We start from the raw sequence: 8,592 nt of genomic DNA on the forward strand, positions 1-8,592 counted from the left end.
CTTCCTAGGGGACCTGTCTCCTGGGTGGTGGTGAAGTTTCCAGCTAGTAAAAATGCAACCCCTTCCTCGCGCCCCGCCTCCCGCAGACAGAGAGGAGGAAAAGTGCTTTCCTCCACTCAGCTTTGTAACTCAGGGAGGAGGCGAACCAGGCGGGTGGTGGAAGGACAGCCTGAAATGTGTGCGCTGCCTGGTTTCGTGATAGGTGACCGTCCGGAGATTTTGAAAGCGGCCTGAGCCCAGTTCCGACTATGATCTTTCGCCGGCCAAACAGGACCAGAAGCCCTTGGACTGTTTGCAGCAATTGTTACCTGCTTCCCAGGCCTCGCAGCTGACATGCTCAAGCTCCCCTCCAGAGACCACCCAGTCCCGCCCGATGCCACCGGAAGCGCGGAGACTTATTGTCAATAAGAACGCGGGCGAGACCCTCCTACAGCAGGCCTCCCGGCTTGGCTAAGAGGTGAGCATCCTTGTGGGTGCCCCGGATCAGTATCCACCGGCTGCTGCTCCTTGGGTGGGGGACACACTGGCTGGGGATGGGGGGCGGGTCTCAGAGCCCAGCCCCCTCCACGTGCCGGGCTGGGCTGGGTGTTCCAGCAGGGTGTTTGCGTTGGCTCCCGCTCACACTGCGGGCTCTTTGGTGGCTTGTTCAGTCGTGGTGTGAAAAGAAAGGCAGGCCTCTCTGATGTTCCGTTCCCGTTCAGGCAGGCAGGCTGCTTCGGCCAGTCTGGCTCACTTATCTCTGATATAAAATCTGACCTAACCCAGGGCGTGGCGACCAGGGGAATTTTAATGAGCCCTTTTGGATTCTGAATAGCAAGAAGGAGAGTAGGAGAGTAGTTATTAGCTCTACTAACTTGTGCTGTTTGGGGCAGAGTGATGCCCCTGTGGGGTAGCAGGTGGGAAGTGTCTGTGCAGAGTAGGGGTGGGAGTGGGGCAGACCTGAGCAGTCTCTTTCTGAGAGGGCACGGGAGCCGAGGGCTGATGGGCGGGGAGCAGGGCTTGAGCCTTGCACAAAACTCCCTGTCCACACTGCTGTATCCCAACCCAGCACGGCTGATGACAGTGATGGCCTCTATTGCTAGAGCAACATAGAAAGATAGCTGATATCTGCCTAAGCCCGTGTGATCTGTAGTAACTCCTTTCACCCTGTTAACATCTTCACTTGGGAGTAACGAGTACTAGCCCACTCTCGGATGAGGCAACTGAGCCTCAGAGGGGTTAGCTGATACCCGTACAGGTAGCAATCCAGCCGTGCTCCACAGCCCACCACGCTCCTCAGCAAGACTGGCTCACACTGGAATTGCCCTTTTTACAGTTCAAAACCTCTGTGAGACAGATGACTCTCCATGCCCTGTGCAGTTCCCCCACCATACTTGTCAGTAGCAATTGTGATGTAATAGCCCACAGGGCAAAGGCATTTTTCTGTGCTGGCATCAGCCCTCTGGGAGTTGAATGCTGACAGTAAAACGTGGTTCAGCAGGCTGAGCGTGGAGGTGTGGATGAGCACTGGGGTGGCAGGACCCAGGCTGGCCCGGAGCCCTGGCGCCCACACCCTCAGCCAGCTCTGTGCCCCTGTCCCCCGTCTCCCGTCGTGTCCCCCCACCCCGGTCCATAGTGCCGTGAGCCCTTGGAAGTGTGCCTGCCTTGGCCCTAAGGCATGCCTGTGGGTGGGAAGTTGGAAGCACTAGGGCTATGCTTAGTTTGGGGTGTTTTGTTGTTGTTGTTGGGGGTTGAATGTGCTGTTGTTTATATCTACACGTCTCTTGGAGACCTGTCCATTAGCTAGAGAGCACTTTGTGGTAGTTAGCGCAGTTACTTGCAGGTGAAGTCCAAGGAGCACCCAGTTGGTTTCCCAAGAGCTGAGAGCGGGCGCCTAGGAGGACAGAGCAGATGTTGCACATAGTGTGGAGCTAGACCCCCCGTGGTTGAGAAGATAGTCTCCTTCCTTCCAGCAAACGCTGGAGGTGGGGGGGAGGCCCCTAACCCCAACTTTTGGGTTAGGGTTGAGAAAGTAGACTCCCGCTTCCAGCAAATGCTGGAGATGGGGGGGCGGGGTGCTGCTGCACCCGCCGTGGAGGGCGGGGCTCTAAGCCCCACCTGTGAACTTGGCATCATTTCCAGCAGCCTCCCTTTGGGACCAGAGACGTCAAAAGACCCTCGTTGGTCCTCTAAGACAGTTTCCATTTTGGTTTGGTGGCTCTGAGGCCTGGACCAAGGGGCACTTGATCCATCCTTTTTTAGGCTACCTGGCCTTTGATTGCACAGGAAGCCTTGGGAATGTTTAAGGTCGGATTTGTTTTTTTCTTCAAATGTAAATTTCAATATGTAGATGCCACAGATCACCAGTGTTGATGCTGAACATTGTGACAAGTAGATGAACGCTTTCAACTTTGAATCCAACTTTCTGGGATTTCTCTGGGCAGAATTTTAAATGTTGGGATGAAGGCCCAGTTGGGAGATGTGGCAGCTTCAACCTTTTCAAATTGAAGGACAGTTTGCTTAAGCAGATAAGGGTGTGGTTTGGGAGGGTTTTCCTGAAGTTTTGTCTTCAGCATTCTTGGTTATTTTCTTCTGCTTAGCCAAAGATACCATGTGCAGTATAAAGGCTGTCTGAGCTTTATGTCATGATAATCTGGTTCTGGAAGTTTAGAAACACACTCTGGCTTCAGATCCGCGTTAAATAGATCACTTGTGTGGCCAAAGACCTCAAACCTTTCCCTCCTGGGAAAAAGGCTTCTATTTCTTAGGCTAAAACGCTAGTGTGCAACCACATGCTTGTGCCTTTAGCGGTGATGGTTAAATTTTCTATGAACTGAATAAGTCATGTTTCTTAAAAAGTTAATGAGGCATTTAATTAACTCACAACGTCGGGCTTATGGCCTTTATGGTTACATTTTGCAGGTAATGGCATTCGGCTTATAGCCGCTGAACAGAGAGCTGTCCGACAAAAGCAGTTTGACTTTGCTCTGGAATGGCTGGGCTGCCCTTCAGACACTCCCGTTTATTTCTAGCGGAGAAAATAAACCAAGGAATGTGTTGCATCGACAGACTCGCCCCGCCTCTACACCTTTCAGTTAGAGAAAGTGTTGGTGGCGACGGTTGCCATCCATTTAGAGGCCATCACCCTCTTAGCTAGGAGAGTGTAGTTAGCCCACTTGACCCCCAACAGAGAAGGCCTGTGGGGTGCTCGTCACAGCTGGATTGCATCCCTCTAACTGGGGCCCTCTTGGGCCTTTTGAATCTTCCCAGCTGACCAGGTACCAAAGACCTGAGTTATAGGTCTAGTACTTCATGTTAATTGAACTTGGGGTTTAATATCTCTGGGCCTCAGTTTCCAAGTGTTGAATGAGGATAGTACTACCTTCCTTTCCTGCTATCTCCTGGGTTCCTGTGGGTGACAGAAGATGTCCTCATCTGGGGAAATGAGAAGCACTGTGTAAATAGTGGTATCAACGTGGTTGAGTTAGGACAGCCCGTGGCAAAAAGTCTGACCTGGCCGTGGGGCTACTGCTGCCTTTGCTGCCATCTTCCAGGAGAAGAGAGTTGACTTACCCACCAGCTTGGACGGCCTTTCATTTCTAGGTACCCTTGAATCTGCCCTAGTAGTGATGAAGGTTTCCAGGTGAAGGCCATGATTGTCACAGTAAATAAACCCTGGGTTGAGTAAATTGATGTGTGCACAGCAGTTGGTGGCATTCAGACCTGATCCCAGAGCCACGTGACAGGGCCTCTCCGTGGCTGGGGCACACAACTCATTAGCTTGCAGCCGTCCACTCAAGTCTGGCTAGTGAGGGCCTGCTAAAAGAGCAGCAGCTTCATGCGGTATCCTGGATACCAGGGCTCGGGGCAGGTGGCCTGGGAGCCCAGAGGATTGTGGGCTTTCTGGCAGGTTGGGATGTAAACGGAGAAACGCATTCGTGGGCGTGCCTTTTCTCTTCCTCCTCTTGTTTTGGAAGGGAGCTGCTGCAGTGACCTGAAGTAACAGGGCACCAATGGCCAGGTTTACCAGCATGCCCCATTAGGTTCACGTGGTAAGCAAATGGAACATTCTAGTTCGCTCCCAAGTGAGTGGTCACCTTTGATTGGCGTGTCCTCCAAGGGGCATAAAAGGTTTTACAGAACCCATCTCGCACTTATGGGCGGCTAGAATGACCCCCGTTTTAGGTTTAACAGATGAGTTACCTGAGAGATGTCACAAGGAGGCCTGTTCTGACCCCATCCCATCCCCCCTTACCCAGCAGACCATGTGTTGGGCCACATGCACGTTCTGCCTACTCCCAGCTCTCAGAACCTGACGGCTCTCTGCTGGGCACGACTTACCCAGTATAAACAGTATAATGTGTTTTCTGGTGGCAAATGCTTTCGATGTGTCTGAAAACTTTCTTAAGGTAATAAAACATTGAATAAGTTCCTGCTCTGCTTACTGGGAGTGGTTCATATTAATATTTTAACAAGCCAAAGAAATAAGGTTAATAACAGTGATCCTAATGCACAGTGTTGACACAGAACATCTCCGGGGGCGGGGGTGAATGTTTTATTTGATTCTTGAAATGTGGAGGTTACAGCCTGTGGTGTATCAGGTTCCTGTCATTAACTTGAGTAAATATGAGAATATTAGACTGATTCTGCCCCGAGAGGGTGGAGTGAGGCAAAATAGAGGGTGGGGTAATTGGAGGCATTTTGTGTCATTCCTCGAGGATGGAGGGAGAGAGCTTCTCTTTAACTCTACTTAACGTACAGACAAGAGCATCTGAGGCCCAGGTTCTGATTTGGGGTCTTAACAGGGGGCGCGAGGATGTAGCTGACCTGTGTGTCCCTGCTTCTCTAAGCTGGGGAATGTTCTCTGGCTGATTTAAGCTCTCTTTAAGTGTTGGTCATCCATACTTTTATCTAAACTTGTGTTATCGTCCACTGCCACTGACTGAACAGACCCATCAAGTGAGAATGGTCTGTGCTTGGCAATGTGTCATCTAAGATGTTAGCAGCTGTGACACTTCTGTACTGGTCACGTCGGCCCCTGGGCTGAGGGCTTTCATCGCTATCCGAATGCGTCCTCTCAGCAGCCCTGTGGAAGCTTGGAGAAGTTCAAGGGTAACTTGCCCATGGCCAGGCCACTGGTGCAGCAGAGCCTTAGACAACACTGTCTGCATCTCTAAGCCCTTCTCACGCACTCTCACCCCCCACCAGGGTGCCTGCCGCCTGCCCGCGCTATGGTGGGCTTTTGGCCCCAAGGATGTATGCCTTTGAAAGTGGGCACCGCCAAGCTATGGGGAGGTCACCCTTACAAGGTTCACTGTATGGTTGTCTGATGGTATCTCCTCTCCTCTCCTCTCCTCTCCTCTCCTCTCCCCGTAGGAAGTGGTCTTGTACTGCCTGGAGAACAAGATTTGTGATGTGAACCACCGCGACAACGCGGGTTACTGTGCCCTGCACGAGGCTTGTGCAAGAGGTTGGCTCAACATCGTACGACACCTCCTTGAATATGGCGCCGATGTCAACTGCAGTGCCCAGGATGGAACCGGGTCAGTGGCGGTCTTGCTCTTGGCCTGGCTGGGGCATAGGCAGTGGTTCTCAGGGTGTGCGGGGAACCCCAGAAGGAAAGATGGAGAGTGAGTGCCATGTAAGCACACTGATGGTGGAGTCCTCTAGAATGGAATCGGACAGATCTTTCTGGCAAATTTACATAGAACTTTAAAACTCTGTGACACTCTTATGGACAGAGGTCCCTGAAAATGTTGAGCCTGCATGAATAATCAGGGGTGTTCTCTTTTAAGACCCTGGACTCTTCACCAGCATCTGTTGAATCTCACTCTTGAACATATATGTGAGTTGAAAGTTGCAGGAGTACAGACAGGTCCAGTGGCAACTGGCTTGATAGGACCTGCCGTGTCCACCCACATCCCCGGGCCTGGCCCCCACTCTGTCCTTGACCTCGGTTTATTGGCCAGAGGCCCAGGTCTGAGTCAGCCCAAGCATCTTCCTGGTTGTACCTGGGATGCCACCACGAGGCAGGGCACTGGGGCTTTCCTGACGGTCATAACATTAGCAAAACCGTAAGGTATTTGGTGGTTCGTGGTTTCCAAATCGCATCCTTTCTGGATGGGACTGCGGACAGTGTTCCTGACCCCAGCGGACACGGGCAGGAGGACTCTGTATCCTCCTGAGAACTCGCCCTGCCTGTCGACTGCTTCTGGGCGAGAGGGTTGATCACTCATCTCCAAGTTGGTTTCAGGAGAGGTTCCACTTTGCCCCCAGTTTCTTTGACAAACTGCACTTTTTGGGTTTTGTTTGTAATGGTATAACAATGGCTTGTCGTATCTGCTTCCGTGATGCTGGGATTCTTCCCCCCACCCCTCCGTACATTACCTTCTTACAGTCTGTCACTATTTAAGTTCATTGGAAACGTTTTCATCGTGGCCTGAGTTCCTCCTTGGGCCATGCATTAAGAGAGATTTGCATTGAAGAATTAGGCCTGAGATGGTCCCTTCACCTGTCCCGTAAAGGGTTATGTGTTGAAATAACAGAGTAATTTGTCGCAGCGACCGTACACTCACCTCCTCGGTGAAATAGCGCGCCTACGAGGCTTGGCCGCACACGCTCGATTTTGCCCCGTGTCCTTAGAAGCAAGCGTCACGTGCACGGGTGTAATCCCCCCCACCTCTCCTAGGCCTCTCCACGATGCTGTCAAGAATGATCATCTCGAAATTGTCCACTTGCTCCTCTCCTACGGTGCTGTTCCTACCCTGGCTACGTACTCAGGTAGAACCATCAAGAAAGTGAACCACAGCGAACTTCTGGAGAAGTTCTTAACAGGTACGGCAGAGGTCAAGACACGGTCTTGTTCAAGCATCTAGACGGTGACTTCACAGCCTTTCACCTGGGTTCCCCCTACCCCCACCCCCCCGTTTACTCTAAGTGACCCTTTACTGGGAAAAGCGGCCCAACGTTAGTCTGTCAAAGAAGAGATACGTACTTTTAGTTTTGCGAGGTGGGGGGCTGGAAAACTCTTAGCTAGCCAGGCTAGCTTTTGTTTGGCAGGCTGGGGCGGTGAGGCGGGCAGTCCCTCAGGAAGGCGGGTGGACGCGTGGGGAGGTTTCAGTCAGATACCTGGAGGCGTGTGCAGTGGGACTTGTCAGGAGGTGACACCAGCCCCAGCGTGAGATGTTCCCGAACTCCAGCAGCATTTGCCTCTTACCAGCAGGCGTTATCTTGTTTCTCTCTCTCTCTCTCTCTCCCCCTCTCTCTCCACACTGTTGAAATAACCTGCAGGCTCCTGACGACGGTAACCCCGGTTGCTCTTCGGAGTTCTCTGGCAGCTCTGTGTGTGGTGAGCAGCCTTGTTCGTTTCAGTTGGGCTTGTGGGGGTGGGGGTAGGGGTGGGGGTGGTGCTGTGAGCAGGGCTTGCTTGGGAAAGAATTTTTCCAGGGTCCTTTTTGGAGAACAGCTGGAATCTTGCTCCAGCTTACTGACCTCTCTCTTGTTTGCCCCCCCGGTTAGAACCAGATGATGAAAGTGGTTACGATGTTTTAGCAAATCCCCCAGGACCGGAGGACCAGGATGACAGCAACGAGGCCTATGGTGACCTATTGGAATCTGAATTTTCCGAAGACCCCGTTTTGCCGTGTTATAACGTCCAGGTGTCCGTCGCTCAGGGGTGAGCGTGGCCAGCGTGTGGTCGAGAGCCAGCCCAGCTGCTCTGTGGTGTGGCAGGAGTTAGAAATCCCCTTCAGCAGATGAGGGTGGATGGGTTGGGGGGTGAGTGAATTCCTCACCAAGTGTCCACCGACCTCACATAATGCAGTGGAACTTTTCCAGAAAAGTTTGGGGGATGGGAGGGCTCCCCAGCCAACTGCCCTCATTGGAACACAGCCCTAGAGCCCAAAGGACACGGGAGTCAGCGACTGCAATTGCACAGTTTCAGTCACTAAACTCTTGGGGAAGGGATCCTCCCCAAACGGCTACCATAGGGGCCTTCCAAGGCGCGTGAGGTCCACGGGACAATACTGATGTGTACCCTCTTCTCGTATAAGATTAGAGAAAGCCGTATGTGGCACCTGGGATCTTATGTGTCTTCAGATTTGCTTAGATCGAGTCTTGTCCCCACAGTCGGGCCACTGTGCCCCATGACCAACCCTTCGGAGTGAACACATCAGGAAACCTTGCTCTGCTGTGTGTTGACCCCGGTGCTTAAGGAGTAGCATCCTCCTTGGACTCTGAGGCTGGGACCGTGTCTGCCTTTGTGGTGACATTGTATTCGGGATAGAGATCATAAAGCGTGGCAGGGTATCAGGAAGGATTGTACCACCTCCCTTCTCGAAAAAGCCTCACTCCCGGCAGCATTGAGGGGCGGGTTGGAGGTGTGGGAAAGGCAAGGAAAGCCAGGTGACCTCGAGTGTTTCTCATGCTCTCTCCGTGAGGGCCGGAGGAGAGGAGAGGTCAAAGAGGTGTTTGCCATCTCCCTTGGGTTGGCATACAGACTGGTTTTCCCCAGTGACTAGAACGGGGTGCACTTACTTGGAGAGGGGTGACCTGAGTTGTGGCCAGAGCCAAGGCAGCACTGGGGTGGCCTGCAACGAGGCTGGTTCAGGGGCG

At 52.6% G+C, this 8,592-nt stretch overlaps 1 long non-coding RNA gene across 1 annotated transcript; it reads left to right on the plus strand.

Annotated features, from left to right (window-relative positions):
• Positions 1 to 6,995: 6,995 nt before the first annotated feature.
• Positions 6,996 to 8,241, plus strand: LOC308619865. Its single transcript, XR_014016265.1, has 3 exons — positions 6,996 to 7,327; positions 7,498 to 7,654; positions 8,107 to 8,241. It is a non-coding gene; the product is annotated as an uncharacterized lncRNA (long non-coding RNA).
• Positions 8,242 to 8,592: the final 351 nt, after the last annotated feature.

The sequence above is a fragment of the Mesoplodon bidens genome (genome assembly GCF_964165515.1).
Source record: "Mesoplodon bidens genome assembly, chromosome: 7".
Lineage (NCBI taxonomy): Eukaryota > Metazoa > Chordata > Mammalia > Artiodactyla > Ziphiidae > Mesoplodon > Mesoplodon bidens.